Source organism: Sebastes fasciatus, chromosome 16 (assembly GCF_043250625.1).
Source record: "Sebastes fasciatus isolate fSebFas1 chromosome 16, fSebFas1.pri, whole genome shotgun sequence".
NCBI lineage: Eukaryota > Metazoa > Chordata > Actinopteri > Perciformes > Sebastidae > Sebastes > Sebastes fasciatus.
This window is the reverse complement of record NC_133810.1, coordinates 3699648-3727319: the sequence shown is the minus strand read 5'-3', so window position 1 is coordinate 3727319 and position 27672 is coordinate 3699648. Positions and strand designations below refer to the sequence as shown.

The 27672-nt window shown below is 41.8% G+C and overlaps 1 protein-coding gene across 6 annotated transcripts in view; it reads left to right on the top strand.

The window, feature by feature from the left end:
• sgcd (sarcoglycan, delta (dystrophin-associated glycoprotein)) overlaps positions 1-27672 on the top strand; it is a 618307-nt gene that overhangs the window by 28168 nt on the left and 562467 nt on the right. The gene's annotated exons all lie outside the window — the stretch shown is intronic.

The window sequence follows — 27672 nt, the reverse complement described above, 5'->3', positions numbered from 1 at the left end:
ATACTTAGACTATAAACTGTGTTACCTTCATCACAATGCTCAAATGTTTTGCGGCTCCAGACAGATATTTGTTTTTCTCTTTTGATAGTAAAGCTTGCTGACCCCTCGTCTGGGAGATTTACAGTTGACATAAAGTCAGACATGACGGCGTGCAGCAGGACTCTCCCTGGTGTCTTCTGGTCACAGCTGCTCCTGTGAAATGAGGCTCTCTCATCCACGACTTCTCTGATTTGTTTCTCAAAACAGTCCTTCACCTCTTTCTCTCCCCGTCTCGACCTATTTTTTCTTTGCTTTTTTCTCTCTTTTCTCTCGATCTATTCTTTCTCTACAACCCGACACTGATGCGTAGTGATATCCAGATTTGGCTAAAGGTGTGTTTGTTAGTCACTCTACTACCTTTAGGGGGAAGGATGGATTGAATTGACAACAGTATTCACCTATTATACTGTACAAGTGCTCAGTCAAAAATGATGCCAGCCTCAAGGTCTGACACATAATGTCTTGAAAATGGATGCATTTGTGTGTGATTCGCTGCAGTGAAGCATTTAGCAGGAAGGTATAGCAAGGTGTTTCATGTGTTTAATCCCTGCTGTGCTGCACGTACACACATTTGGGTTTTTGGATAACAGTACTTACATTTCAGCATACCTTCCCACTGTTTCCTGTTACCTTTAAACACTACTGTACAACAGGGAAGGCACTTATACGTGATCAAACACCCCCACTGGTGTTTATTTTGTTTTTTTATTCCAGCATAATTTATACCAGGAGGGCTTTGTGTACCCTGCGCTCTTTATTCTAGCTTCCATGCAGCACAACTGATGTTGCATTGGCACTGAAAAACATTACATTCTCACCATTGCCACTAGATGAATACACATATAACGGTTATTAAGTAGGAGACGTAGGTGTATATAGAGTGCCAGGAGCATCCAACAAAGGGCCCTGTATGAATGTAAATATGTCCCCAACAATTCAAAATAGCCTTTAGAAAAGGAGAATCTTCTGGTGAAGGAGCTGCTCCTGTCATTGATATCACACAGCAGGCTCAAGCAGTGGCGATACATTCATGTCAGGCTCTTGTCCTATATGAACTGTACATACCAACAGACACATCAGGGGTCTGGGTGAACATCCGCTTTGTCCTCTGAAACACTGAAACAAGCAGGGTTTCTCCATCCCCGTCAGTCAGCGAGCCTTTCAGCTCTGCAGCTGAAGATTGCCCACAATCCTGCATCCAAACTGTACAGATCCGTTGTTGTTGGAGAGCTAAATGGTGATGAGGTGCAGGACTAAAAGTCATGTCTTGCAAATATCGGTTCCACTTAATGTTTGCGTGTGTTTTCTGACAGTAGAGCTTTTAGAAATCCCTCTCAGTGCATATATCATATATCATATTAGTACGACATGCAATTTACCCTCGTGTTGCACGTGTTATACATGAAAGCAAAACTAACATTTAGCTGGAGTACTCAACACATTATTTCCATGTAACTTCTGATGAATAAAAAGAGGAAACTGATGTATCAGAGGTGTTTCAACAAGCAAACATATTTCTATTTTGTGTTTTTTCAGGGACATGGAACAGCATTACATCAATGATATTTATATAAATATGAAAAAGATAAATGTAAAGATAGAAAAGCTTTACATTTCTGCAGAACTACCTGGATAAAAGCACACATAATGATGACACCTTTAAGAGGAAAATAGCAGCAGTTATCATGGAGAGACACGTACAAACACTTCCTTTGAATGCACTGAACATTAGAAATCATCCTTGAAAGTGTCACAGTGTACGAGGATCCTCGTCTCGCTTCCTCCAGAGGGCAAACGCTCCTCCAGATGGGCTGATCCATCCCACCTCTCCACTACGGGGAACTGAATAAAGCAGAAGTGCTCCAAAAAAGAGCCCCTTATTAAAACACTCCAGCACTCATTTCTTCCTCTCATGGCCTCTCGCCTGCGGCCATAACACCGGCGCCCGTAAGCTGCCTCTCCTGACCTGCACAGGTGCTCCGGTCCTCCTCTCTTGCCAAGAAAAAAAACTAGCTAATTTTGACTCGAGGCTCTTGCTTTGAATTTTTACGGTGTGGAATTAAAAGACTGAGGGAGGGAAATAAAGTGTGGGATTCTAATTAAGGGAGTTTTTGTGCGTCCCAGGGAGAGATGATTATAGAGAATAAAAGCTTTTAACAAGCATGGCATAAGGTAATCCACTGCCATCAGACCACCACGTCCCCAATCTGGAAGACAATGCAGGCAGTAAATGATGCCCCGGGCATGTCAGATTGATTGGCTGGAGTTCAGTAACGGCACAATCGAGCTGAGAGCCAGGACTGTCGGCCACCTCACGAGATCTAATACACAAATAATACACTTGGAATAATGGTGTGTGTGTGTGTGTGTGTGTGTGTGTGTGTGTGTGTGTGAGAGTCTACTCTCGATCCTGGCTCTCACACTGTCCCTTTATATGTCCCAACATGTCTGCAGTATGTTCAAATGTAATGCTTCGGTCATGTTTTGCTGTGTAGCTCCAAACTTATATCCAGTCCACCTAGAGCAGGGGTCAGCAAACTGCGGCTCCGGAGCCACATGCGTCTCTTTAGCTCCTCTCCAGTGGCTCCCTGTGGATTTATAAAAATGGAAATGAATAACTGTTTTTTGTTTACATTTTCATTTTTATTTATCATTGTTGTAGGTCTATGGTACGACGGAGTATTAGGGCCACATTGAAGGAAAAAAAAAAATCTGAGATTTCGAGAATAAAGTCTTAATATTATAAAGTAGTAATTTTACGTGTTATTTTGTTTTTGTTTATCGTAAAGTTCTGACTTTATTCTCGTAATATTCTGACTTTATTGTGTAAATCTCAGATGTTTTTTCCCTCAATGTGGCCCTAATACTCCGTAGTACATTGTCTCTTTGGCCCTCACTGCATTAGACTTATATACTATATACTTAGACTATAAACTGTGTTACCTTCATCACAATGATCACATGTTTTGCGGCTCCAGACAAATCTTTTTGCCTAATATGTCTCTTTCGATAGTAAAGGTTGCTGAGCCGTGACCTAGAGGATGATGAACTCACGTTTTCTTTTTCTTTTTTTTTGCAACAGTTAACAAAAAGAAACAAATTGGTAATTCCAAAGCTAACCTTCAAACCAAATATGCATCATTGTTATCCCAACTCATCACATACTGACGCTTTGTTACACCCCTTGGCGTTTAGGCAACAAAACCACTATAGTTAGGTTTAGGAAAGAACTACCTGTGTCGCCATCTCTTACTGGCGCTCAAGGGTGGCTTGTTCGGCAGTGATGGCCGTGACAAAGCCTCGGTATTTGATGCCAACGGGCTATATAAACATGTAGTCAAAAAAACTGGCTACTAAACAAAACTACACCACCGCTTCCATTTCCCAGCTGAAAGCACCTTAATTACACTTTTCCTTCTCTGTTTTCCTCAGACGTCAGCACAGTTAAGATGGTCTGCATTTGGATAAAAGCACAACATTCTCTTAAGCTGAAATATATGCCATAGCTCTGTGCAGATTTACTTCACTTCTGTGAGCAAATCAACTGAGTATGGCGATTGCTTTGGTTTGAAATTTTACTTTACTTTTTAAATTTTGGCGTGACACTTTATTATTCTGTAATACTAATTATAGAGCTTGAGTGAAAACTAAATTGAGAAATTCAACATTCAACAACCCACCTCTGTAAAACAATAATTCAGTTCTGTGTTCTCCTCTAAATCAGCACGTCCTCTCCGAATCATTACTGCTGATCACATTTCACTTCATGAACTGGGAGATAATGTGGATTCGGCCCGGGCTTGAAAATGAGTCATGCAAGCTGAGTTGTAAATGTCTGTACTACAATTGTTTTTATTAAACCTTTATGTAGCAAAGTAAATGTCTCACTGTGATTAAAATCACTTTGTATTAGGGTCCTCCATGAAACCAGCATTACAGCCATAAAGACAACATAAAGAGGGCAGTAATGCAGTCACACTGAGTATAAAGGAGCACAGAGATTATTTGTGTTTAAATATACATGAGTACTATACAGTATGTTTCTCAAGTGAGCATTCAAATACATTAGGAACACAATAAAAGCACTAAAGAGCTAATTTTCCAGCTGACTTGAGCGTCCACTTGGCTGAGAGAACCCTCACCTGCACCTTCTGTAGATTTCCATGCTACCAGTAGATACTGTACATGGACTATTGTGCAAAATAAACAACCAGTTCAACCACGGGAATTTCTTCTGACCAACATATCCGTGTTGGATTTTATATAAATGCAGTGTTGTCAAACAGAATGGGATCATGACGTAGGTATAACACCACACTCTCAGACACTTTGAGATGCTCTCAGTTAGTTTATTCCATCAGTGCTGCATGTGAACAAGACTGAGATTATCGCTGGACTAGATGACAAGATTATATAGAGGGTTTTCTTGTTCATGAAGTGCAATGTGTATACAGTACAAAGACAAAATGTGAGTGCTTGATTGGATAAAAACACATCCTGTGTTGCTCGCTTCCCAAGCTTCTTACAGTGTTGTGAATGCAGACGTGCAGATTTTAGTATACCTGGGAGTGGTGCCCTCATGTATGACTTTCATACAGTGTGATGTGTTAGATATTTGTACAGGGGGAAAAAAGCAAAAAGGGGATCAGCTGGCAAGTAAGTAAAAATCAGAATCAGAATCCAGTTTATTGCGAGGTAGGTTTTCATGTACAAGGAATTTGCTTTGCTGTATCGGTGCATAACATAAACATAATAAGAGAAAAATTGAATTAAAAATAAAAGTAAGTACAAAAACCAAGAAGCATAAGTATAGAACAGAAGAAAATTAGAAAAAAATGAAATATGGAGAAAAAAAATACTATAAATATGTACAATTTCTGAATTAAAATGAAAGAGCTGTGCAGTTTTTAAAAGCGGTAGTTTTGTGCAGAAATGGTTCACAGTATGAAGTATAAAAATAATATGCAATGTACAGAGATATAGAACCAAAAGTGTGTGTTAATGCAATGCATATAGACTGACGTGAAGACGTTTATACAACGTGTAATGTCTATGGGAGGGGATCAGAGTCCATGTCAGTGGGGGGTCCAGTGGGCTTGTAGATGAGGCCAGTTGAGGATTGTAAGAAACTGTTTTTGTGGCGTGAAGTTTTGTGTCCTGATGGACTGCAGCCCTCCTGCCAGAGAGGAGTGATTCAAAGAGTTTTATGTCCAGGGTGGGAGGGGTAGGCCCGCCTCGGGGTTCTGGAGGTGTTCAGGTCCTGCAGGGACGGCAGATTGCAGCTAATCAACCTCTCAGCGGAGCGAATGATGCGCTGCGGTCCCTTGAGAGAAAGAGAATTCTAGCAGTATCCAAATATATATGTGAAGTTGTATTGGAGCTCTGGTAGAAGCATTTCTCCCTGAATGCATGTCTCTAACCTGGTGGGCACAGCTGATAAAATGCAGAGACAATATTATCTGTGATCACTTATTGGACTACGAACTTCAATGCCAACATGCATATTTCCCCTCCCAGTTTCTTAACCATGAAGCCGATCTTTCCCTAACCTCAACTTGCTTCTTGCCTGAAGTTAACAACAATATAACCATGGGAACGCCACTTCAGAAAACACCTCTTTATCTTTGGAACACAACCAATTTGGCTGTCTAAGAACTGTCGGAATAAGTATATTAATTGGTATTCCCGCAGTTGCTGATGATGTGCACACACACAGACACACATACACACAGGTTTTGATGCAGTTAAGGACAGCAGAGTCACTCAATCCCACAGAAGAAAACAGAGGCTTTGTATCCGTACGGCGGTTGCCAATGTAGATAACAGCATCAGAGGGCTCACTTCATAAAAAAGAAAGGGGATTCACCAGGCAGAATTGTAATGCGGAGGATCCGTCTGGCCCCGGCATCGCTGTGTTCGAGTGCTTTTTGTTCCTTCAAAAAACCTTCTGTAATAGAAGAAAGGACGAGAGCATCAATGATGGCGGCACTCTGTTCGGCGGATGTTGGAAACTTGTTAGGAATTGTATGGCTTCTGACTTTCATTTGTCCTCCTCCGGGTAGAGCTGATTCACAAATTAATCCGTCAGCGGTTCATGCCTGATGCATGAGGCTGTTCGCTGTGTTAAAACTACAGCTTGTTTCTGTGCTTCACTAAAGTGGATCATGTATCTTGTATTTCTGGAGCTGTTTGGTTGTTTGTTACCTGGCTAACTGTACAATGTAATGCCAAATCAAGACAGCAGAAAGTATTAAAAGCATTAATAGAAATACATATTCAGTTATGAGAATCATTACAGGGACAAATGATTCATGAAACACACACCTTTTTCCACTGAATATTGACGTAATGCATTTCAGCCACAACACATTCTCTCTTTCTCCCAGAGGCTGAACGGAGCCTTTTTCTCCCCCAATTAGAAGAGAGAAGTCCTCCCTTGTCCAGGTTTCACTTTTCCACATCTGTCTCCCTTTCTTTACTTTCCTCTCTCCTCTTGTCTGACCGCCGTATTTCCTCCTCTGGCTCCCCGGCCAACGGTCCATTGAATTTCTCTTCATCTCTCTTTCTCCGTCTCTCTGTCTTCCTGTCCACATTATCGGCTGTTACCTATAAAGCCTGGAAGTGTTAAACCATCTACAGTACATTTAAAGTTACAGTACGCCTCGAGACACACACACACACACACACACACAAACACACACACACACACACACACACACACAAGTCCCACCTTTTTCAGCTTCGTTTTGTTCATCTCTCCACCTGTCGCGTCTTGTGCTGCTCACCTTGACGAGCTGTCGGCCTTCAAAGCGTGTGGAGGTAACCGTCGGCGAAGACTCAGCCAGTCTGCAAGACCCAACAGAGCTGTTCAATGCTGCTGAGTGTGTCTTGTTTGCAGCGTGCTTAGCTCATCTTGCATCTGCTTTATGAAGTTTTTTGTTGGCAGCTATGATGGGGCTTGATGTCTATATTTGTGATGTGCTAGATCTTACATTCAAATGCAAAGCAAAGTGGGCAAGACATAAGTGAAAAGGTTTGGAGCCTTCTAGGTGTCAAAAGAAAAAAATGTTAGTGAATCTCTTCAAAGGTAAATCGTTGCATAGAATTGTACATTTCTGAACATTTTGTGAGGCGATGGTGCGGCCTGAATTTTGTTCCTGACAAGTTGACAGAGCAGGAAAAACAAACAGCCTAAATGGCTTTTCATTCTTCTGTCAAATACTGTGACCTCCTTCAACTCTGTCCAATTTTCTCTGTCTTCTCTAACTGTCTTCATGACTGGTTGTGTATTATTACAACACTTATTACTCCTGCTTTGAATCGCTCAAAATGGCAAAATCACATTCATTAAAGCCTGTGTGTGTGTTGGTGGGGCATGTGTACGTTTGCAGCTTTTAGGGCGCACTTATACCTTCCACTTTAATGTGTTTACTCACTCTTTCCAGAGCTGCCGTCGTGACCTTCAGAAAACTATTCATCCGTTTGTATAAATGCATTCTGGATTGTGTCTGACTGAACTCACATCTGAAATCGACTGGCAAAGGTGGTGAGGCTGTCAGGTGTTCCCTCCTCTCCACTCGTGAATGTTAAATTGCAGGTCTGCAGCAGGATGCACACTCTGGTCTCCCTACATGACGGTCTGATGTGCTACACACACACCTCCTCCTCCGACACACACTATTTCCTGAACTGGGAGACAAAATCATGCAGAATCGTCCAATACGGAGGTGATTTGAGCTCAATGACGACAGATTCTTTTCCAAGGAAATGTATTTTGTGAAGTGTTTTCAGGTGGAATTCGTGGTATTTTATGGTGGCTCCTGCAAAAGAGCTTTAACTTCCCTAAAAAACACATTTTACTGAGCCAAGTGTGAGCACTCACGACAGTTTTACAGCACGGGTACTCAAGCAATCCCAAACTAGATAAATCAGACAGGTTTTATACAATGCCAGTTCAATATATCATCTAACCCACTTATTTCAAAGAGACAACAAAAGTGTACAACCCTACATGCAGGCCCTGCACAGCTATGGTATAAAAACAGTAGCCTAGGTCAAGGTTAAACCAGAGAGTAGCTCTGCAAGAGCTCTATTTATTGAACCGTTAACTTGTATGTGCTCCTTTGATTTCCCCTGAACATATTTCTCTAAGCCACATACTGCATTTGAAGTGAAATCAAAGGAGCACATACAAGTAAATGTTTAAGGTCCCATATTGTAAAAAGTAATATTTTCATGTTGTTTGTGTTATAAAACAGGTTTAAGTGATATATAAATACTGTTAAACTATCAAAACGCTCAGTATACGGAGAAACACACACAGCCCGTGTGCAGAAATTGTGCGTTTGAAACAAGCCGTTAGGATTTCTGTCCATTTGTGATGTCACAAATATACAATATTTAGACCATTACACGGTTTTAAACATAAACATTATAAATGTGTCCCAGTTTATTTCCTGTTGCAGTGTATGTGAATGACATCAGCTGACAGGAAGTAAACATGGACCCAAACTGTTGCCTAGCAACGCAATTCCTTTGAAATGCACTAAAACGGAGCGTTTCAGACAGAGGGTGAGTACAGGTATATTCAGGCAGACAGTACGAGGAAAATAACGTTTTTTTTTAACATTACAGCATGTAAACATGTTCTAGTAGAAACACAAAATACAAGTATGAACCTGAAAATGAGCACGATATGGGACCTTTAAATAAATAGATATTAGCACTGCAAAATCTAATATCTATTTATTAAATATTTAACTTGTATGTACTCCTTTCATTTCACTTCAAACACAGTATGTGGCTTAGAGAAATACATTCAGGGGACTTACTTATGCTTTGCAAACAGATGCAGCGACAATTGGGCACAAAGAATAAAAATTAAAAATAAATAAAAAATAAAATAAAAATAAATAAATAAATAAATAAATAAAATAAAATAAAATAAAAATAAACATCTTGAATCTTGATTCTTGAGGAGATGCTCAAGCTTCCCCACGAAAAAGGCCACGAGCATGATGCTCCTCTTGCGTTAATAAGGTCATATCAGGATGCTGCTTTCACGGACTTATTCTTCATATTCTTCAAAGTGTGCTCTTCTCTGACTGGTGAGTACAAATTAATCTTAATTGACTGTTATCTGTCAATTAAGGACCTTATTGTTAGGACAATGTGTGTGTTGTGCCATGTCCTTTATTGTATGTTTTCTAATGATAGTAAGTGTCTGGTTAGTGCTGTTGTGATTGCTCGTTGTTGTTGTTGCATTTAAAGACCTTTTCAAACAACATAGACATTGTACATGTTTGTATTTCCTGTTGCAATGTTTGTAAATGGAAGTCAACTTTGGATCAAAGCTGTTGCCCCTAGCAACAGAAGAGCACATCCTAATGTGCATTCTTATAAGTGGTGCCTTTTTCCAGTCAAAGTGGTGGTTAAAACTTCTAATATCTTTAAAGCACATTATAGGATTGATGATGGCATTAATGTTGTGAGCTTAACATATCATATAATGTTCTCTAACGTATTTTGGAAATGCTTTGTGTGGCTTCTGAATATTCGTCTTTAACTGTGCATGGCTGCATAGCATTGTGTTGTAGTACTGAGTTCTATTTAGTACACTCAAACAGTATGATATTGTGTGTGATGGTTACCCTGGAGGGATGAAAAAAGGAGTGATAGCACATAGAAAGCTACCATTGCTGCAATGCTATCATGTATTTTCCAACACTAGAGACATAAACCTTTAAAAGAAATCACCATGAGACCCTCCAAAGTGGCACAACGGACACATTTTGGGGGTCAGTCTCATGAACTACTAGTTGCAAATGGGGTCTTTACTTAAACTATACCCTACAAACTAGCAGCCTAATCTTTACATAATGTGCAATTTTATTTATAGATTTTTGTTTATAGTTTCCCTTTATGATTGTTTTGTTGAGCATAGTGCTTTTTGTTGCTTTAGTATACAGTTGATGGTTTGAAATGTATTATATTCTTCACACGATGAACATATGTCACCACCCGGGGCAGCACAAGTGCGTGCTCTGTTTAAATGTGGAGCAGGTCAGGACTGAACAACAGAATATTACATTTCCAGCAAAAGCTATTCCGGGATAAATTAATAACTCAACAGTACAGGACATGCTGTAGTATCCGACTCAGCTATAGATGGGAGCCCATAGGCAGCAAGATGTGAAACAAAATCAGTATCAGTGTCAGTGTAGACAAGACCGGACTAAGAATGTACGATAATGGTAGCAATGTAAATAAATTACTCCTTCTCTGTTCGTCATTGGCCACAGGCCTCCCGGTGAGGACAGAAACCATTACAATGACGGATATGAACCAAAGCTGCCCGCGCTCATTGCACCCCACTGCATGCTGGGAGCCAAGCAGGCGAGGCGGCGGGTAAAACCCGGGCCGGGGGACCTCCTGGGGAAAACAAATTATCACTGATGGGGGGGAAAAAGCTGAGAGTTTCCACCTCTCCCAAGACCACATTTTTACGATCACATTATATCATCTCCAGCGTGGCTTACTGCCATGATGGAGAAGAGGCTTTTTTTTCTGCAGATTTAGTGGTCGGGACGGTGAGGAGATGTATATTCACTTTATGGTCATTAGCCAGCGAGAAAAGTGCACCTTCGCCGCTGGTGCTTTGGCACCTGTCCCAATTGTTTTGAAAACGATAGCATGGCCCTCGTGGTGTCATTTGAAACCCTGTAAATGCTCTCCGCTATTAGCTTAGCCTCTGAGGAGACATATGAGCTTTAGTGATTATACAACACATCCTATCAATATTAGTAATCACTGCACAGCTGCAGTCTGTTTATATAGCTTTAAGAATAACTCACTATGTATTACTGCTAATATTTTTTACGATATATGATAATATAATAACACATCACCATCTGTTTTAATTTTGTAGCATTTAAATGAAAAAAAAATAATAATTTGAATTAAATTGTATTTATTTACTTACTTATTATTTCTATTTTTAACTTTACATTTTTTCATTTGAATTTAATTATTGTTAATTTATTTTCCAGTTTAAAATATGTTTTTATGTTTTTTGATTTAGTTTTTTTCTATTTTTTATTATGATTTTGCATCTTTTTAAATACTGGTTTCACATTATGGGATGCTCCTTAAATGCTGAATATTTTTAGCACTACTTTACACCGATGCATGCTGATTTCTTCCTCATGTTTTTTGCTGTTGTTGCAAATAACAGTCAAAGACGGCTCTGGCTTAATTACTGTGTTCAGTTCCCCTGCACAACGCTGAGGAATGGCAGATGGCTAGACCTGAGATATGTGAACACACACACGCACACGCACGTTAAGCATACACACATCAAGCCCACCCCATTCACATCCACGTACATGCACACACAAACACAGTAGTGATGCTGCAGCCGAGGTAATTAGAACCCAGTTGTCTTTCTGACACAGTCAGACTCACCTTTTGTAGCCTTGCGAGTCGTGTGCCTCTTTGTCTGAGAGACACACCGAGAGAAAAGAGCAGTCAGGCAACTAAGGGGTTTGAGTTATGTGACACATAAGGAAGGAGCAGGACAATGGTACATGAGGAAGAAATGTAAGGAAGTGAGGAAAGGAGGGGAAAAGGGCACAGATTCACCTTGTGAAACATTTCACTGTCAAAAGTTCCTCAGATTTATCAACCCAGTTTTCTGTCTGCCTCTCTCTTCAGATAATTGGAAGGTAGCGTCTGTGTGCACAGAGCCACCGGGAGACAGAAAAATATATTTTGGCAGGACTTGACAGGTTAGACAATGGTAGAAAAAAAAAGAACAAATGCTGTCAGAAGACAATAGCAAAAAGGACTAGAGGAGGGCTGCAGTGCGTACGTGTGTCTGTGCACGGGTGCACAACCCCGTGTTCTTGGGTAGATGTATGCATGTTTTTGCACGAACACGCACACTTTGTGCCGCGTGTCCTTTCATGCACCTTTTCATGTAGCGTCCTTGCAACATTGAGACCAACAGACAGTCTGCCGTTAAAGGTCACAGTTTAATTATCTGCGGTAACTCCCACCCTGCTGTCTCCTCAGATCAAGATGCACTGAGCACGTGTCCACTTCAAAGAACAAGTGTCTTTGAAAAAAAAAAGAAGGATCTTCTCAGGTGCTCTATGACATTCAATACTGTAGTGGTAATATTAAAATTACATTTGTGGGCTGGCAGTGTTGGTTGTAAAGGTTAGAGAAGCTTGTGACCAGAAGGTCTGTTCGATCCGTGGAACCAGCGGGATAATATCTGGGTGGGGAAAGTGAAATAGCCGCTGTGATGCCCTTGAGCAAGGCCTGGGGCTCTCTGTGAAACTTCCCGGAATAAATAAAGGTTAGAATAAAATATTCGGTGATATTTGTCAACTTTAGAACGGACGGGTTCAAGTAGTACTAAGTAAACTAAACTAATGGATATCCGATATGGCGATATTTTCCAACTCATTTTGGCCGATTGCTGATGCCGAAACCGATATACACACACATTTCTTTTCACCTAATTGCAGAGAACTAAACCCCAAGTTGCTCCCCGGGCGCTTGCAGCAGCCCACTGCTCCTAAAAATACTTCGGATGGGTTAAATGCAGAGGTCAAATTTAATGTATGTACCTGTATGTTCTATGACAAATAAAGGTTTCTTCTTCTTTCTTCTTCTTCTAGTGTATATATAATATATTTATTATAATTATAATGGGCGTTTTCAGATTTAGGCATCTTAGCGGGGACTGGCGTGGAGAGCGGTTACCTCTGTCACATCTGGTCTGGGACTTACGGAGCTGGGGACAGGTGTGACGGACACCGCAGCATTTTTCTTAAAGGACCCACACCGTGCTCATTTTCAGGTTCATACTTGTATTTTGTGTTTCTACTAGAACATGTTTTCATGCTGTAATGTTAAAAAAACACCTTTATTTTCCTCATACTGTCTGCCTGAATATACCTGTATTCACCCCTCTGTCTGAAACGCTCCGTTTTAGTGCATTTCAACGGAATTGCGTTGCTAGGCAACAGTTTGGGTTCATGTTTACTTCCTGTCAGCTGATGTTATTCACATACACTGCAACAGGAAATAAACTGGGACACATTTAGAATGTTTACGTTTAAAACTGGGAAATGGTCTAAATATTGTAGATTTGTGACATCACAAATGGACAGAAATCCTAACGGCTTGTTTCAAACGCACAATTTCTGAATACGGGCTGTGTGTATTTCTCTGTGGATTCAGCGCTCTGATAGTTTCACAGTATTCATATAGGACTTAAACCTGCTTTATAATAGAAAAGACATGACAATATCACTTTTTACAATATGGGACCTTTAAACAATAAACAGTTTACTTCATTTTGAATTAGTTTGTTTTAGGGTTGTGATGTTGCTCGAGAGACAGACCTGTTAAATGTCAGACGCATCGGTGCAAACAGTGAAATTGCTTAGTCACACTTGAACGGTCACATCTCTGGAGCCCTGTTAAACATGCCATATTTATTTGTATGTAACATATCGGCCTGTCATATCGGAGGAATTGTTCATTTATGGTGTTTCATTTTAAAGCCTTTATCTGCTGCTACCGATGACGTGCCGATGTCATCGTGCATCCCTAAGTGGAATGAATGAAAAGTACTGTCACACGTGTAAGGATCTGCCTTGTTTCATTAGTGCTAGAGTAGTCAGATATAAAGAGGAACGTACCATTAGCAGTGAATGGTAAGCAGGGTTGTACGTTGGCACAGTGAGCGCTGTTGACTCTGTATTACTGACATTACTTGACATTGAATTTGGCTCCGGCCTGTTCAGCTCCAACTTGGCCCCCACAGTAGAAACCAGAGGATGTTTTATTCATTTTGTCTGAAATAACCCGACCCGACATAAACCACATCCTGCTGTTGGAGGGAGGGGGTCTTCACCTCCGCTAGGCTGGAACAGGCTGTCTTTGCTCCCTAATAACGCCGCCCTCCAGCTATCTGCATTAATTTCCAGCTCCCCCGCTGGCTCTCTTCGCCGAGTCCGAGTGTCCGGCCTCAGCGAACGCTCCGGGTGGTCATCATTTTCGCCGTTCATGCGGGCCCAGATAAAATGAGACTTACGACCTTGTTTAATGGTGTCGTTTAGAATCACGCTGAGGCCTGAGATGGCGTGGTGCCCTCCCGTCCGCTCTGTGTTCTCCTGGTTTCTCTCTGGTCATCAGTAAGATGATGATGAGCTGGGTGAAACCAGGAGGCACGACACATGCAGATAACTGCTGGAGGGTCATCGATGCTGGTTTTTAACATTATTTCAATGTGACTTTTTAGATAGTGGAATATGACATCAAATCGAGGAGAGATAGGAGTAGGTCATCCTGGCTGGATAAAGGTATGTGGAGCTGGCTTTGTGCACTGGGGTATTGTCACGTTAAAACAGGACAAGGGTCTTCCACAAATTTGCCATAAACTTGGCAGCACACTGTAGTCTAAGATATCATTGTATCCTGAAGCATTACATTCTCCTTCATTGGAACTAAGGAGTCAAACACGAACCGTTAAAGGCAGGCCCAGAACAAAAGTACACAGTGCATAGTGTATGCATCAATCATCAATGCAATAGTATACTATCACTAAGTATGACACGTGATTCTAAGAAATTCTAGAAAGTTTAGTGACCTTTATTGAAGCAGACCTGATCATCAGGTGTTAAAAAAGCGAAATATTTGTCCAATAAATTCATGTTTATTAACTCCTTAAAGGGACCGTTTGTAACTTTCAGAAATGCTTGTTAACAGCAACACCTGTGGCCGTTAAGTCAATGAAAGTCAGCATCGGGTTCGCGTTTGCTCGCTCTAAATAGACATGAACGAGCATCCTCAAAACAGTGAGGCGACACACGTCAGCTAAAACCACAATATCACTCTATATTTCAGCTGCTTGGCAGTAATGTTAGCTGACCAGACGAAGGTCTCTCCATGAATCAATGCTGATAGTAGTGTTGGCTTTTCCTGCCTCAGCACAGGCAGAGGGGCTCCGCAGGGTGTCTTCCTGCTCTCTCTGCCCGCAGCTGGAGTGAGCAGGGAGACATCGGCACCCAGTCGGTAACGAGACGATAAAGTAACTCGCTGCGGAGCCCCGTCACTTCACAAGACACGGGAAACCTCTGTTGGTCTGGAGGAGATGCAGCATTTATTTCTGCACAAACGTCCACTAGATATTCTCAGAGCTACGAAGTCTTCTGCAGTGTGGAGTGAGCGTGCGTTCACGTCTAGAGGTGGAGCGAGCTGAGCGAGAACGCGCGCCCGCTCTGAGTGAAGGCAAGTAGGCAGAGGAGGAGAGTACAGTGGCCACACGTGAGCGCGCATATGCGAGCGCACGTGTCCCGACCCGGTACATTTATATGCTTAAAAAAGTTACAAACAGTCCCTTTAATTTAACTCAGTCAAGGTTTCAAGAACTTTTATTTCGAATTTTTTAAATTTCACCATCAAGTCTTATTTTTGACTTGTGAGGATCAAACAGTGGAAATCCATCACAAAATGATGTATTTTGTTAAATGTTTATTTAGCTATTCAGGCGCACGCTGTGATCAATTTGTACTTCCGATGAGCAGCAGTAAATTCGGCCATCCTCTCCGCTTAACCCACATCTGCCGCCATGATTAACATCACCTCCTACTTCTCAATTCAGCTCGCCGCTCGTTCCCTGATTAAAAAAATAAAGAAAACAGCGTTTGATTTATACACTGCCACAGGCCGGCTGAGCAATCGTCCACCCCCAGCGCCGGCCATCAAGGGCATCGCTGATCTGACTATAAATAATCAATTATTTCAGCTAATGACCCCACAAGATCCCCCTTTCGACGAGGTCGAGCCTCCACTTGGCAGGAACTCGCCGCCCCCGCTGAGTCAACAAGCAATCTGACATTAGCGGGCAGCGACACATCCTCCCAGCCTCCCTGACTGGACTGAAGGACCGGCTCTCTCCTCTGCTGTGTCAGAAAAACACTCCAAATACCCAGCTGTCTCTTCAGCCCCAAAACGGCCAATCTGCAGAGTTTTCATATCAGAGGTGTTGAGCTTAATTAGACAGTGGCAGGACAGATTATGAGCACGATGTTGACACACCACGGGTCAGGAGATGATTGTCAAACTGTCACACAGTGAGATAAGAACATGATCAGCATGTTAGCCTGCTTGGTACTCGAGGTGGCCGAGAGTCCTGTCTGCACGGCCGTGTGTCTGTCTGGCATGGAACTTCTTAATTGTTCTTTTACCCCAATTTTCAGTTATATATCGCGATATTTTCAAATATCCTCTTAGTGCTTCATAAATGCTCTTGTCCACTTATTCAGGCTGACAGCTTTGGCTCTGTTAGCTGGACGTTCAGATCGGTAGATGTGAAGAAGTGGGTCACCTCTGTTAGCTGGTTGGCCAACTTTTCTCTCATTAAAATGTAGTACTCCGGTAGAGCTTTCTCCGCTAAATATTTTCGACCAGGCAGTTCATATTTTGGATCAAGTGTCTTAATGAGTCTTTTGAATCCGGGCTTTTCAGCTACGCTAACCGGCGTTGTGATGTAGGTGTTTACAGCGGCCGTGATTTCTTTGCATTTTGCACTTTTTTTGTCATGTGGGATTGTTTTGGAAAGCAAGTCATTTGCCTCCAGGCTGGTTCTGGTTGCTTTGGTCGTGTTCTCACTACCGTACTCGCTTTGCCGCTTCAGGTTTTCCGCTTTCTCCGGGCTCCTTCTCTCTCCGCTGCGTCCCTCCAAATTCAAAAACACGCCGGTTGAATACGTCACACACACTCGCCCAGGAGAGAGGTCTGGATGGAGGCGGAGTCTGTGACGTATGTGTGTCTGAGAGGGAGCCGTAGAGAGGGAGAGAAGGAAATGCCAAAGTGAGTCTCATACCGGCGGGGTGGCTTAAAAACATTACATGACAATTTGTAGTCGATTTTACAGGTTAATTTGCTCTCTTGTGTTTTATTACTGAATAATTAATAAGCTAACTTCACAGTTGTCAGTGCCAGTTGCCATCAGTAGACAGACAGATCCTGTTGGATTCAAATGTTATTCAATGTTGCAATGAAGTTTCTCCTGATCCCTGCTCAGAGGTCAGAGGTCAAACTCAACTACAAAGCAGTCAGGCCCTTCAGCAGAAATGTTAGTTACTGCTTCAGTAGATTGAACACATGTTGTTCAGTTGAAGGCTGTAATTCCTAACAGGTTTATTTTTGGTGTCGACGTTTTAGCAAATATCCATAATCCTCTGCAATTAAACGGACCACAGACGGCCTCGGTGCCATTCTGCGTCTGGCAAACAGAGCTGCTGCACAAGTTAGTGTTTCTGCGTTTTACTAATTATGTCGGATTTGTTTTTGTAAATCTTACAGTGTGGCCTGCTGGGAGATGAAGCAAACAGCAAAAAAACATGGTTTAGCTGCCGTCTGGAGCGGTGGTATGATTTTGTTTGTGGTTTTTTTTCATCATTGTTACTGAACAAAAAAACACAGCAGCCCGGAAGGGGAAAATAATTTCAGATTCAACACTGCAAAGCGGAGCTGCACCCAGCTCAGTCTCCAAGGTTCAAGGGAGGGTTGTTTTCCAATAGCTTTATTTTGCTCTCACCCATTGGGAATGATAAATATGCTTGTTTTACAAAATTATATAGCCTAGTAGTTTGAATGCATAATGTGCTGTGCTCCAGAATCAGGTTAGATTTCTGCTTTTGTTAGCGTGGCAGGGGTTGGATTGTAACTAATCGTTTAGGATAATTAAGCCCTAAAACTGGATTTGATAAGAAAAGAGCATTAAGATCATACAAATAAGCAATTGTTGTTTTTTTCAACTAGGCTATCACCTGTTATAATCTTTATATCAGCTGTAGAGGAGAATCTGCATCATTACAATCAGAACAAACAAGCAGGGATGTGATTGAATTTAAGTCTTCACGACTCTCAACGCTGCTTCAAGCTGAAATATTAATTAGCTCTGCTATTATCTGCTTTCTCTGGGAGAAGCATGGCATCAATTTTACATGAATGTCACACAAACATGTGTCTTAATTTGTGTTGTCGTATAAGGTAAGAGCTGCAGGTGCCGGCTGACGGTGCCAGTGCTCACATCACTTGTGTCTGTCTTCTGTCGCTCGTGGTAACAATTTGATTTGAGCTAGAACAAAACCGTACAGCTTTTTTTGTGGGAGAAATGAGACGTAAATCATAAAAATGTCACGCATCCTAACAGCATGCTGTCTCTATCAGAAGACATGTCATATCCTCTGGCTGACATGGAATTCACACAGGGGGGGCGGACATGTTCGTCTATTTGAACGCAGAAGGGGAAACAATGCCAGGCAGCTTCATTTCCTCTTGTTTTGCCCCTCCATCTATTTTCAGAGTCATCTGCGAAAGTCTTCTTCTGCCTCGCTGATAAACTGTATCCTCCCAGTGAACCTGCTCTCTGTTTACAGGCACTCGTCTGTGTCACGCGCCGGCTCCGTCGCAGTTTAATATCTGCCGAAGTGCCATTAGAGTGAGCATTTGTCTTTAGCGGGTAGAATGCCACCTCTGCTGCCGTCATCCTCGACCTCTTGTTGTTCAGCTTCCGCCCACCTCGACTCGCTGTGTGCAGATGTGGGCCAATTTGCAGACCATGTCTACTATAAAAATAGTCATATCAGTGTCCAGTAAACAGATCGGCTTGAATTAGCACCTGTGGCTGCTGGATGAGTCATTCACGAGTGAGAAACTGTTGCTGTGAAGGTTATTCTCACATTCTTACAGCACAAAAATGATATTAGCATGTGAAAAAGCCTGCTTTTTCACATGCTGATTTTTTCATGGCTATTTGAAAAAAAATTATGATTTTCTTTTTTTCAGGATCTGTCCTTCATTCACACAAAATCTATACAAGCCAACCCACACACACAATTCATCCAAATACCTGAAACGGGTGCAAAGTCATTTCATCTGGGCCTCGATATGATGCACATTGCCACTCGCTGCCATTCTTGTTCTCCTTCCCTTTTTAATCTGTACAAAGTAGCAGCCTCTTCATCCTGTCGTTCTTCTGTCTCAGCTGCAAAAGATGTGACACTCTGGGTTTACAACCTCGACACCGCATCGTTAATTTTAGTCTCAGCACTGACACAAAACCGACCCGACGGACAGACAGACAGACGGGCTGATGAGATGACCCGCGGCTGGTCAGAGCCTCGGTTGTCGTCGCCATAGCAATGAAAGCTCCCTGGATATCAAGTAACAAGGCTGTCGCAAGGAAACGAGAGGGATGACAGCGGAGGTGGAGGTTAGAGTCAGAGAGGGAAGAGCTGGTATTTGGATGTGAAGTTGGTCTGTCTTCAAGTGTGCCTTCGTCCATTCAATGGCATTATAGAAATTAAGATTAAAAGAATAGTTGTTGCATGCCAACATTGACATTGGTTGTTTTCCTAAATTAGCCACCAAAATATGCTTCAGGGTTACTAAAAGTGTGTGACAGTAACAGTTTAAATCCACTTTTACAGTGTGTCCAAACTGAGATGAACAGGAACACACTTCCTGTTTCCTTTTGTGATAACACGGACCAAGGTGTCTTGATGGATTGACATGATCTGCAGGAACATATGCAGACTTATGTAGCCTTACACTGCCACAACTAATAATTAAAGTCCCCTGCTGGACAAACAAATGGTAAATTAACTGTCAGACACCAAGTTCAGCTCTGTAGTTCCAGTTTTTCAGCGGCAGTCGGGAGGTGACCTGGAAGAAGTCCGGCGACCTCTCAGCTCTCTGACGGCCTCTCGGCTGCAGAAGCCGCGAGGCCGTCAGCTTTCTGCATCCATTCCAGCCTCTACCACCTGTCCCACTCCGTCAGTGTCAGAGCACATTTTCATGAGCAGGGCCAGAAGCCATCGGCTAGATATAGCCACTGGCTCACAGAAGGGTCCCTTCATGGGTCATTACTTACCAGAATAGCGGGGCTGTTTACGAAGCCATTACCGCAAGCGCTCAGGGTTTTTTTGTGGGGGTTTTCGGGGGTCTGTTTGATACCAGCGGCTGAGTGAGGGGTGTAATTATATCTTATCGTCTGGGATCATGTAAGAGCAGAATGTCTAGTTGGACGGGGTGAGGGCGGACTTGGCGGGGAGTCAGAGGCTTCCGATCTGAACCAGCATCATTAAAACCTTTGTGGACTTTTTAAAATGTCCTTCATTCACAACAGAGCTGCTACTGAGGTCATAGCAAAATGGCATGTCCAACAAAATATTTTCAATTATATATTTTCACATACATGAAATGATTTGTCGAGAAAGAAGAGACTTTTCTTGACATAATTTGTTTGCTTTCTTATACTCACAGTCCTGCAGAATACCTTTTGTTCTCAGATTTCTGGTGTGGAAGCATTGGCATAAACTAGAGGTTTTCAAAGTGTGAGGCGGGCCACCCCAGGGGGGCTCCAAACAGTTCCAGGGGAAGCTTAGTGAATGGAAGAGAAAAAAATATGACATTAGTTATCAAAAGAAGATCACATAGAAAAACCTAAATGTGTGTGGTTTGGTTAGAGATCATTCAGAGATACAGAATCTAATAAATGCCTTAGGGCAGACCTTTTAATGTGTTTGGTGAAGTTATGTCAAACAGCAATATTAGCCTATCTTGGCTCAGTGTCTATGGAATCAAATTACATAATCATGATCCCATATAGGCATCCAGGAATTGAGCAAAACTAACACACAGGCTTTGTCTGAGAGGAGGCCAACAGTCTCTGACTCAGACTTTAAAAGCCGTGACATAGACTCTATCTTTGAAGATCACTACCTGCATAATCACCACAATTTACTGTCTAGAGCAGCGGTTCCCAACCCGGGGCTCACCAAGAGGTCACAGGAGAGTGAAGCAAAATGTCTACCCTTTTTCTTGAAATAGTTTTCCTCCTCAGGTCTCTAAATGTATTAAAGGACCAGTGTATAACATTTATATATATAATATAATATTAATACGTCTGTTTTCTTTAGTGTTAATCACCTGATAATAAGAACCATTGTGTTTGTACCTTAGAATGAGACGTTTATATCTGCATAGTCCTCTCTTCGCAGACCATGTTTTAGCCCAGAACGGACAAACCACTTCGTTAACTTTCCCTGCCTGGGCTGGAGTCGATAACGTTACTCGCTCCTGAGTTAACCACCGCCGTTCCTCCACTCAGTTGGCGGGAAACAAGACATTGGAAACCTCTGTTGGTCTTGAGGAGCTACAGCATTTACATTCACTTGTTCGCTCAAACACATTCGCCGCTGCCCTCTCTCTCTCTTGCTTCACCATTCACTTCCCACATATACACACACTTACTCTACACTCTGGCTCTACTATTGTCCGAATGACCTACACTACTCTTACAACAACTGGCTCTAGATAAGGCCATTCGCGTTATGACGTCAGCCGCCGTAATTCTCCTAAACGCTTAGCACACGGGAGAAGTTGCAATATCTAACCTTACCGCTAGATGCCGCCATATGTTACACACTGTACCTTTATAGGACAATACACTGAGATGTATTGAGAATGAGAAGTAGTCGTAGTAGTCGTAGTGCGTGAACCATTGGTCCTGAACACGATCACCTGCAACACATTGTTTATTCTTGTGAGAGAGCCACATGCGATACAAAAATGTGTTTTGTCAGGGGGGATAAAAGGGATGAAAAGCTGTCATTGGCATCATACATTCTTCTCAATCGTACAATCTGTTCTCAGAAAGAAGACAAGCAGTGAATCAATGTATAAAAACTCATAAAAGCGTTTTTTGCCAGAGAACCATTGATGTGACCGATCAAGACAGTATCTTAGTATCAAAAGCAACTCTCCTTGTCCTAGCATCTGTTTTGTAACTTGAAATATACAGACAGGGTCACTCCACCATCCCTCAACTCCCTCTGAATGAAGACATTCATCTTTTTGGCTAATGCATCAATAAAATTGCTCGTATAATTGGACACTCCAGTAAATTTTGATTAAAGACCTCTAACACTTCGCCACCTGATGGCCGTCTGAAAGGAAAGCCCTATGTCATAAAGTTGTTATATAACCCCTCAGGATGAAATATAAAGCACCTTCCATTATCCTTGCTTATTTCCCTCCCCAAACTGAGAGGCAGTGTGTAAAATAATAAGTTCTAAAAAAGTGAGATAAAGGCTTCAAAAGGGGGTTCAGTCATTTATCTAAAATGCTAATATTTTCTTTGGGCAAAAAAAAAAAAAAAAAAAAGGCAGAATAATTTAATACAGTTCAACTCTATTACATCCCAGTCCAGCGATAAGGGGGAGTTATCAGCTGGCGTTGGCCTTTTGAATGCTAAGTAGTGTCATTTTTTTTGGTCGAGTGAATTATCGCAGGCCGTTCCATTCGGAGCGCTGCATAAACATAAAAGGTGATAAGGACTTTTTGGACTCATGTCATTTCAAATTCCAGTTTTTAACAAGCTCTAATCCTCCAGTGAAAAACTCTTTCATATTCAAGTGAAATGTGTGTAGTATATTTCTACATTACCCATATCGTGTATGTTTTGGTACTTCTAGTGAGCTCGCATGTCACTACATGAAGTACATGTACGAGTTCATTCAGTAAAGTAGACTTACTGTACATACTTACAAGTAGACTTACATGTTTGCCTAACTCAAGTCACACTTTAAAGGCCTTTACACACGAGGGGTGTGACAAATACACGACACGAAAATGTCAAATATTTGCCTGAGAATATTATATGTCCTTTCAACCTTGACAAAGGCAGCTCAAACCAGATCCACTCCTTCTGTTCTTACGTCTCATAATAAAAGCCATTAAAGGTCACCTATTATGTAAAATGCACTTTTCCATGTCTTTTAAACATCAATATCTGTCCCCAGTGTATCTACAGGTCACCATAGTATCATAAAAGACCATCCTCTCTCTTTTTCTCCTGCTCCGTTTGTCCGGAAATGGGTGTGGAAAATCACTGAGCAGCTTTTCCTTCTCTTCTGACGTCATTAGAGAATTGCAAGCGATGGGTTGGTTGAACCAGAGAACGCGCAGCTAGCTGACCCCGCCCCACAGCGCGTCACTCTGTGTAATCCACAACCGATCTTGACCAAAGTAGCTCCTACTAATAGTCTGCAAGAACCAGCAGAACAGTCTTCATGTACTCCCATCATCTAAATATAACATGTTCTTTTACAAAGGCTTTATGTAATTACACTGTTTAAACAGATGATATTTATATATTATATATATTTGATGTCATGAATGTAGAAGAGTACAGGTAGTAAATAGTGACTGAAAGCAACACAACATGTTTCTGTTTCACAGTCACACTTTATTTGAGTAGACAGATGACAATATTAATTATTCACAGCATGACGCTGTGTTGTTGAGGACGTATTCAGGCTGACAGTATGAGGAGAATAAAGGGATTTTTGAACATTGCAGCATGTAAACATGTTCTAGTGCAAAACTAAAATACATCTATGAACCTGGAAATGAGCATAATATGAGACCTTCAACTTTGCTGTCTTGATTTGGACTATGGAGTCTCCGTGTTGTTTCATAAATAGAGCTGCAACTTAACCTGTTTCGCACAACGTGATTGGTTGATGTCTTTATATGCAGTGCGAAAGCTCAGAAAAATCAACTTCATTCCGAAAAAAAAGTGTGCCGCTTTTTTGCAGCGTGATATTCACGCTCTGTGTGAAAGTACTTATGACAAAAACAACAGTTCCAAAATGTATATTGATGAGCGTCGAGACATATATAAAAAACAGAGAATCATCTGTTAGCAAGCTGGAGAGTTTTATTTCATTCTTTTGGACCGCTACAGACGATAGAAATCAAATCATTGGACGTCATGCAGAATTCACAGAACCCTAGTTACATTAGTAACTTATGCTCTAGATTTCCACTCTAACAGTGGCAAGGTTGTAAATAATAGTAGTCTGCCTGAACAGTTGATTGCTGACAAGAGCTGATATCTTGTTTTTGACCCAAGCATGAGACAGACCGACCGACTGACGCACGCTCTGCCTCGAGTGAAACAAAATCTATAAACTCATTTAAAAAAGAGCAAAAGTGCAGCTGTAACTAAAAGGGTTCAGGAACATCTGGGACTTGTGTGTTTGCAGACGTAAAACACAGACGTCATAACAGCATACATCAAGTGAAGGTGGTCTTTAGCTTTTAACCATCCTTCCTAAAATACATTTTCCTCCTCACAGATCCCCCCTTGTTCGTGTTCTCAGTCGTTTCCTTTATTGTCAGCGGGGAGTGAAAGCCTTGTTCTCATCAAAAAACCTGCCTTTTGAATTAGTCACTTTTTTTTTGCCGCGAGTTCTCTCGGAAATGGCTTGTGTTGACATTTCTATGCTGGCGATCAGTCTTTGTTGGCACTGTTTAATCTTGCCTCTTCCCTCGGCGCATCTGCACTCTTCAATCATTATAAAGTGAGAGGGAGAAACCTGAAAAAAAAAAGCTCAATTCAGGATAGATGGAGCGTCGCCGTCTTTGTTTTCGTTATTGTTGTCTGCCACTCGCTGCTGTCGCTCGTTTCTACTGTCCTTTCATCACATCATCGTGACTGTCAGTGTACTTTGTCTTCCCCCCCTGAGCAGAAGCCTCTGAACTTTGTCTGAATGTAGCGATGAACACAGTTATAGTCTGTGAAAAAGGAAGGCAGTGACACACAACACAGTTTGTGGGGTGAGTTTATTATAATGTAATGCAGCCAGTTAGTGGACGAACAGCCCCGAATTATTATACTGCATGCATGCAGTGTTGAGGGAATGGAAAGAATGCTAAAAGCTTAAGTTATTGGGAGACTTTGGAGACTTTCATGCTTTACTCCATTATACTGTAATTATTATAATGGCCTTTTTAGACATTATAATTGCTTGGTTTAAAAGGGAGACCAGATAGCTCCTTTTTAATTGGATAAAATTGAGTTAATGTTAGATATTATTTTGGGGAGCTGCTGTGATGGTGACTTTGTAGCCATTTTGCCACCAGTTTTTTTGGACTTGCTGAATGAGAGATACTGTAGCTGTGAGAAATTACTAATAACTGATTCACAACGATGAGGCCGACGTGAGCGGTTTCTCCCACTTGACCGCTCATGATTACAGTCTGAATTAGAACGGCACTCGGAGAGCGCAGACCTCCGCCAAGGTGCGTGACTTTAAAAACAGATCACAGCTCCCAGCTGGCGGTACCGTGAGGTGGTCGGCTTGTTATTAACACGGTGGGTTTCCGTGTAACATATCGGCGGATGCCTCTCTCATTCAGCGGCCTTGTTATGTCTTTATAACGTTACACTACGTTGTCTCTCATCCCGTCATCTTCCGCTTTTTTCTTTCTCACCACGGACGGCCGGCAGCTCCTGCACCTCGATGTCTCGCCACACATCCACACACGTATCTCTCTGCTCTCAGAAGAAGGAAGGAGGCGGGGTCACGCATCATCAATGCGTCATCAGTTACACTGTGCATGTGTTATACCCCGTGGTCTTAAAGGGGACATATTATAAAAAAGTGAGATTTTTTTTTATTATAAAGCAGGATTAAGTCCTATATAGATACTGTGAAAGTATTGAAATGCTCAATCCACAGGGAAATACACACAGCCCGTATTCAGAAACTCTGCATTTGAAGCTGCAGAACAAGCTGTCAGGATTTCTATCCATTTGTGATGTCACAAATATACAATATTTAGACCCTTTACGCAGTTTTAAACATAAACATGCTAAATGTGTCCCAGTTTATTTCCTGGTTGCAGTGTATGTGAATGTCATCAACTGACAGGAAGTACACATGGACACAAGCTGTTGCCTAGCAACGCAATCCTGTTGCAATTCCGTCGCAATTCCGTCAAAATGCGCTAAAACGGAGCGTTTATGACAGAGGGTGAATACAGGCATATTCAGGCGGACACTATGAGGAAAATTACAATTTTTTTTTTAACATAACAGCATATAAACATGTTCTAGTAGAAACACAAAATACAAGTATGAACCTGAAAATTAGCATGATATGGGACCTTTAATGCTCAGGCTGATCGGATTCTTAAAACAATTCCTGAATCTGGGTCATGATCTGGATCGCCACCAAAATCTAATGGATTGTTCATTGCGCTACACTCCACCCCTCCAAAAGATGTCATTGAAATCCATTGCAAACTTTTGGAGTAATCCTGCTAACAGACAGACAGGCATACAAACCAACGCTGTTGAAAACAATACCTCCTTCCAAGTCCTTTAGGAGGTAATTATATGATGTGAAAGTGGCATTAGAGCCTCCCTGCCTTGTAAATAACCACATTTATCAAACTCCATGTCCCCACTTTGTAACTCAGGCTTTCTGTTATTTATTTGTAGTCTCCAACCCCTGATGGCATCACTATGACATCATCAGGGTTATGTTTCTTCAGATGGCAAAGCTCCAGAGCCACAGAAGACAAACAACCGTTTTCACAGGCCGTGTAGTACTCATCATGACTAGTCAACTGACCTTTATGTGTTAAATGGGTGGAATGCCCCTCAAACCACAACAAGCTAAAATGAACAGGAAACACAAAATGTCTCTCACAGGTTTCACAGTTGGTTTTAAGTAGCCTGTGGAATTCTTCACTCACTACTAATGTCAGGGGAAATAAAACACCTCTGACATTTTTAAAATTTGAAATGTAAATGTCATCACACTTGAATGAATACCCAAACGAGATCAGGACCTAATTTGAGATACTTAAAATTTCAATCTCAAAGCTGCCGTGAAAAGCCTGTTTTGTTTCCTTTCGCCTCGGGCTGGAGCGAGACGCGGAGGGAGGGAGGGAGGGATGGAGAGGAGAATTTAGCTTCATGTCATTTTCAAAGCAATCAGAGTATTTGCTGTGGAAGAGGAGACATGGCTGCTTAAAAACTAATCTCGCAAGAAAACGAATATCTCTTCTTAAAATTGTGAATTTAAGCCCAAAAACACAGATGTGATGTACATGATTAGCCCAGTTTAAGAAGCTGGTTTGTAGATAAGACGGTATTATACCCCGATGAGCTGATAGCACCGCTCACACACAACTTAGGAAAGAAAAACCAGCTCCTATTGCTGTAACAGAAAGGCTCACATTTTCACCGTTGCTGCACTGTTGCTCGACTCCCAGGAGCTGATCAAATCTTTTTGTGCTCTTTCAATTGCCGGAAGGCACTGAGGCAATGAACCGGCAACTAGTGGTTTGAAAGGCTCGAGTTTTGTGTAACAATATGTCTGCCGAGGTCTATTTTGCAGCATTTTGAGAGGTAATAGGTTTCAGTGGCTGCTGCTGCTGTGCTAATGGGGGGCACAGAACATGCAGGAGAGACTCGGTGACATCTGAGTGCTTCTCACCGTCTCTACAGTTCTGGGCGGCAGACACTCAAAGGCAATTCACATTTTGTATTTTAGATGTCCATCACCTGTCTGTTCTACATAAAACATACTCCAAGATTTCTACAAGTCAGCTCTGACAAATGAGTCAAAATGTGAATCCCCTCCATTCAAATGACCCAAATGTCCAACTTTACATATGTTCTCTCCTACAAAATACGTTTATACTACGAATTTGTTTTGCCTTTTTATACGATCAAAGCATCGT